Below are 6,461 nucleotides of genomic sequence, written 5' to 3'. Positions count from 1 at the left end.
GTAAACAAAAATAGTTGTTTGACCTTAACCCGTTCGGCAATTTCATTGGTCTAATGAAAGCTTCATGCCGCCAAAAAACTGAGCACGTCACAGAATGTGTTTTTTTTTTGTTGATGTGAATGCGGGAAAAATCCATATATTAGCCGCGTCATTGTTTAAGCCGCGACGTTCAAAGCCTGGGAAAAAAGTTGCGGCTTATAGTCCGGAAATTACGGTACTTACACAATAATCACCTAACAATTACTGTTGTTTCTTTGGTATTGATTAAAAACAAGTATAATCACATACCATTTAGTACTGCATCTGGTAGTTTGTACAATGCGATTGAACAGGACTGTATAGTTATTTCATTTTGTGGTTCTTATCAATAAACTTAAAACTATTAAATCAGATTTATACAGTTGTGCAACCTACACCATGAACCAAATGGCAAACACAAATATTGTTCGGTTTCGTTTATAAGTGCATGATAATGAAACATTGAGCTATTCTGCCTTACAAACAATAATTGGAAACAGTGAATTGGCATTATTTTGTAATCTCTGAGAGAGAGAGCTGTAAGAAATGGACACAACCGTCAGGTGGGCGGCACAGGTGCTAAACGCCTTCAGTCGCTGTGCAGCGCCCATTTTAGCTATCTTCACACCGATGAGGATGTAGGAAGTGAGGATGAGCACACCCGTGGTGAGCAGTGCTACGAGGGCAGAAGACAGTGACACGATGCTGTCCACCTGAGTGTCCCCACACACCAGCAGCAACACTGAGGACGGGTCGCACCAGCAGTGGCGCACCACGTTGGGTCCACAGCATGAACGCTGCAATGCCCTGCTAGTGTTTGGGAAGGTGCAGATGGCGCCGAAGGTCCACGCCCCAATGATGAGTAGCAGGCAGACGGGGCGGGTCATCACAGCGGCATAGCAGAGAAGATTACAGATTGCCACATAGCGGTCGTAGGCCATAGCGGTCAGCAGGGCGCGGCCGGTAACAGACATGTGGATGAAACAGTACATCTGGAGGAGCAGCCGGGGACGGGCACAGTCTTGATCTCAGTCAGGAAGCCTGACAACATGTTGGGGATGGTGACCGTTGTGTAAATCATGTCCACGATGGACAGGTTGTGGAGGAAGAAGTACATGGGGGAGCCCAGCTTCGGGTCGGTCCGGACCTTTAGGACGAGATAAAGAAAGCGGTTAGACAGTGATGTCATAGATATGCCCAGCGGAGAGTTTTTCCTGACAACATGTCTTGACCAGGGGAAACTCTGGGCCCAAGCCATAAATCTCAAGAGTTCAAGACTCCTGACTCCTGAGGAGTATAGTGTAGTCTACGGGCCCTTAGAGCAAATTCTAAGTGAGAGGACCTGAACGAAAGCTTTTGATTACTTACACTAACTACAACTCATGGTCTCTCTTATAACATAATCTCTATCTAATGTTATTGTGATCTGGTTCTGGCTGTGCGTGTACAATGTACAGTACCAGGTAGATGATCATGATGTTTCCTCCGAGGATGATGGTGTAGGCCAGCAGGAAGATGATAAACAGGACCATCTTCTTCTCCCCCAGACTAACCAGGCCCTGGATGATGAAGAAGGCAACAGGGCTGTACTGGGTGCTGTTCATACCTCTGGGCCAGTGGGCCTGATAGGATCTTAGACAAACCTGGTGCAGACAGAGAGATACATTGAGACCTTGTAGCCTACAGATAGAAGAAGCTCATTCTTAACAAACATGGCTTAGTACAGTTATATTCTTGTTGCGAAAGTATCTACATTAACATGGTGTACTAAAATTTCTATGAAAAGTGTTGCCTATAGAAGCAAAAAATATAACTCTTATTATTTCAGATTCTCAACCTTGGTGGTGTCAGTGGGGAAATCTATGATATATTCAATGTGATATAACACAAACATGTATAATAATTCATAGCAAGTGGTTCTCAATTATGTTTAGTTACAGGCCCAATGCAGTCAAAGTTCTGTTTTCCTGTGTTTTGTTTCATATTGTACAACAGCTGATAAAACGCAGACTGTAAAAGTGTGAAGAAATTTGATCAGTGTTATTTCCTGATAGTTGCTAGTTGAAAATACAACCTACACAGGACCTTTTAATCGGGAGGTTTTGCATGGGTGGAGTTTTGTATGGATCGAGGCAGTATAATGCCTCGATCCATACAACTGGGAACTTGGAACTCCAACTTCCGTCTTCAGTGTATTCAAGACAACTGGGAACTCGGGGAAAATTAGCTCAGACTGGGAATCATTGTTTTGAAGAGTTATCCAACTTGGAATTCCAAGTTGGAAACTGGCATCTTTCTAGCCCTCTGACTTTGCCACCTGGAGATCACTGACATCATGATTTTACCTTGTTTTTTTCCGAGTTCCCAGTTGTCCTGAAAGTAACATTATTAAAGGTCAGCTTTAATATTGCAGATAGATTGTAACTTCCATCAGTGTAATTGTCTGCCTAATTTATAATCCCCCAAATATATTATTTTGTAAATATACAGTGGGGGGAAAAAGTATTTGATCCCCTGCTGATTTTGTACGTTTGCCCACTTACAAAGAAATGATCAGTCTATAATTTTAATGGTAGGTTTAAATGAACAGTGAGAGACAGAATAACAACAAAACAATCCAGAAAAACGCATGTCAAAAATGTTATAAATTGATTTGCATTTTAATGAGGGAAATAAGTATTTGACCCCCTCTCAATCAGAAAGATTTCTGGCTCCCAGGTGTCTTTTATACAGGTAACGAGCTGAGATTAGGAGCACACTCAGCTTGTTACCTGTATAAAAGACACCTGTCCACAGAAGCAATCAATCAATCAGATTCCAAACTCTCCACCATGGCCAAGACCAAATAGCTCTCCAAGGATGTCAGGTACGAGATTGTAGACCTACACAAGGCTGGAATGGGCTACAAGACCATCGCCAAGCAGCTTGGTGAGAAGGTGACAACATTTGGTGCGATTATTCGCAAATGGAAGAAACACAAAAGAACTGTCAATATCCCTCGGCCTGGGGCTCCATGCAAGATCTCACTACTCCCTCTGACCAGCAGAGGGAGTAGTTGTTTAGTATTTTGGTCAGGATGTGGCAGAGGGATGTTTGTTTTGTATGGTGGGAGATTGTTTCTTGTTTTGTGTGTGTGAGCCTGACAAGACTTTTGTTGTTCGTGAGTTCTTTGTTTGTTATTTTGGTGTTCTCTTGGTTGAAAATAAATACAAGATGAGCATCCACCACATTCCTGCTGCGTTTTGGTCCTCCATTCCCGACGACAACCGTTACACATTTCTTTGTCAGTGGGCAAACGTACAAAATCAGCAGGGGATCAAATACTTTTTTCCCCCACTGTATATGTATAGACCAATAACAAACAGTTCCAAACCTTTTTGCCAATAACAGATTACCGTTCAGATTACATATTCATCCCCCTCCCCACTCAGACCACTCCCAGACAGTCCTAGAAAAATTATTTATTGAGAAATAGTTTTTTGCTGAAAAGTTATTTTTGTTTATTTTTGACAATTTTTATGGAAAAATATTACAGTAAGGTACTTATTTGTTAGACAGAAATTATTTGATATTGAAATAAAAATGCCTGCATTCGGCCTTTAAGCTTTTGACACTGTAGACCATGCGATACTTTTGGGTAAGCTGTCATCAATAGGACTGGGACTGGATGCCTGTCGTTGGTTTCATGACTATCTAAAGGATAGAAGTCAGGCTGTTAGAGTCGACGGCATCCAGTCAGAGCCATTGGAGTTGGTTAAAGGGGTCCCACAAGGTTCTATACTTGGTCCATTACTGTTCACTCTCTACATAAACAATATCGGTGATGAGATAATAAAGTGTCAAATTCATTTATATGCTGATGACACTGTCATGTACTCTATTGCTTCAATGGCTGACCAAGCATTATCACTATTGGAGACAGATTTTAAGATATTACAAGGGTCTTTTATACAGCTGAAACTTGTTTTAAATGGAAAGAAAACATTTAATGATTTTTAATAGGTACAAAAAGTTGGTTGAAAATACACTTGCACTTACGAGCTTAGATGGTTCTCGAATTAATCAGGTCTCTGCATAGAAATACTTAGGGATATGGTAGGATGATAAACTTTCTTTTAAAAGGCATATTGATGAACTTTGTAAATGACTAAAAATCAAGCTAGGCTTCCTCTATAGAAACAGGACATGCTTGTGCTCTACAAATTGAAGACAAATTGTGCAAGCTACTTTTATGTCTGTTATAGATTATGGGGATATTATTTACATGCATGCTACGGCATCAACACTTAAATCGTTGGATGCTACTTATCATTGCGCACTTAGGTTTATTACAGGTGCTAGCTACAGAACTCACCACTGTGTTTTATATCAAAATGTGGGTTGGACTTCGCTGTCCGTGAGACGAGAACAACATGCTCTCGTGTTTGTCTATAAAGCACTTCTGAATAAGCTACCTTCTTATTTATCATTACTCATCAATATTAGAATTAGAATTCCTAAAACCAGGTCTCAAGCATGGATTACACTTGAGGCCCATGCGATTTCCACAGAGTTGGGTATGGCTGCCTTTTCCTGTTACGCTCCTTGCCTATGGAATAGCCTGTAGACTAAACTTAAACTTCAGACTCTTGTCCCCCTTGCTCATTTTAAATATTTATTGGAGCATTTTTATTTTTGTATTGCTTCTAACTGTTTCGGGTAATGCAAGTTCCTGTGCTGTTAGTAGAATAACCTATGTGTAAATGAAATCTGTTGCTGTATTTTTTATATTTTTTAAATGTTTTATTATTATTTATTTTTGTGTGTTATCTGTGATCGTTTTGTTTGTCTTGCTTAGTTTTTTTAATCATTGTACCTAAACTATATGTGTAAACATGTATACGCAGGGCCCAGCTGTAAAAGAGACTTTGGTCTCAGTCTGTGTTCCTTGTTGAAATAAAGGTATAATAATAATTCACAGGTGAATGGTATTTTCCTATTACAGTTTTTGGCAATTACTTACACATGATTTCTGAAACTGTGGCTCCTTTTCTCTAGACTCTACACACAAAACCCCAAAATACACACACAACATGTCCTCCTCCTCGTCCCCCTCTTACTCGCACTCCTCTTCCTCTAACCCTCTCTCCAAAATTGGCCTCCATTGTTGTCCAAACCAAGAAAGCCAACCTGAAGCCTATTTATAGTGCTCAAGCTCTGATTTCTAAGTGAAGAAAGTAGCTACAGTATAAATGTTTTCACACGTCAGCATTGGTTGTAGGTAATCGGTAAATGAGTGTGGCATTTGGAATGCCAGTGTTTTCCAAACCAAACACAAGACCTGTTAGTTTGGAATGATGTGTCTAATGTAGGGACCTGTGTTTTTGCAAAAAGTGTGTAAAGCAGATAATATGCTTGCAGTTTTGCAGACTTGGTCTGAAGATTCGGTACATGAGTTAATTGTTTCACTGAGTGTGCCTCAAGTATCACTTTTAGTGTGCAAGAGATTGTAAAAAACTGTAAGACTGACTGCAGATAACTTCTTTGTTGAGGAAAAATGTACTTACTATGACTGATATGTGGTTGTCTCACCAAGCTATCTTAAGATGGATGCACTAACTGTAAGTCGCTCTGGATAAGAGTGTTTTCTAATGACTAAAATGTAACTCCGATTAAATGACTCGGCTGCATCTGTAATGTCGCATCACCTCCACAGTAACATGATGCTAATCCTGTGGTGATTATTTTGGGACAGCTTAACCAATATCAAAATGATAAATGGATTTGAACTTTTTCATTTCTAAACCCTGTGTGTGTGGTGTGTGCGGTGTGTGTGTGTGGTGTGCGTGTGTGTGTGTGTGTGAGCCCTGTTTCTCTCACTCAGACAGGCAGAAACAGCATTATGAACAGTGATGGGATTATTGGTCCTTGTGAAGCTGGAATACTGGGCTTTTTGTGGGGCCACCCTACCTATATGTACAAAATAACTTGACTAACCTGTACCCCAGCACATTGACTCGGTACCGGTACCCCGTGTATATAGCCTCGTTATTGTTGTTTTTATTTTACTATATTTACTTTTGTTTATTTTGTAAATATTTTCTTAACTCTTTCATGAACTGCATTGTTGTTAATGGCTTGTAAGTAAGCATTTCACTGTAAGGTCTAACCCTGTTGAATGTGGAGCATGTGACTAATACAATTTGATTTGATGTCTTGTGATAAATTACATAAAATCCTTGAAAGTTACCAAAATTCTGGCAATTTACTGGTTCCCTTTACAACCCTACCTATACCACCACTACACATTATACATTTTCACATGACCCAGAGATCTAATGTACAGTATGTTAAGTAGTCTTCATTTATGTTATGATACTCTTTGTCTCATTAAAACATATCATTTTCACTCTAATTTTGTGGAACTTGATTTCCTGGAACAGCACTGTCTGTGACAGAGGTGT

General features: G+C 40.0%; 1 pseudogene; it reads right to left on the bottom strand.

Annotated features, from left to right (window-relative positions):
- Positions 1-485: 485 nt before the first annotated feature.
- On the bottom strand, positions 486-1,655 carry LOC123742468 (olfactory receptor 5AN1-like; annotated as a pseudogene).
- Positions 1,656-6,461: the final 4,806 nt, after the last annotated feature.

The sequence above is a fragment of the Salmo salar genome, chromosome 04 (genome assembly GCF_965601325.2).
Source record: "Salmo salar chromosome 04, fSalSal1, whole genome shotgun sequence".
NCBI lineage: Eukaryota > Metazoa > Chordata > Actinopteri > Salmoniformes > Salmonidae > Salmo > Salmo salar.
The sequence above is the reverse complement of the archived record's forward strand: the minus strand, read 5'-3'. Positions and strand labels throughout refer to the sequence as shown.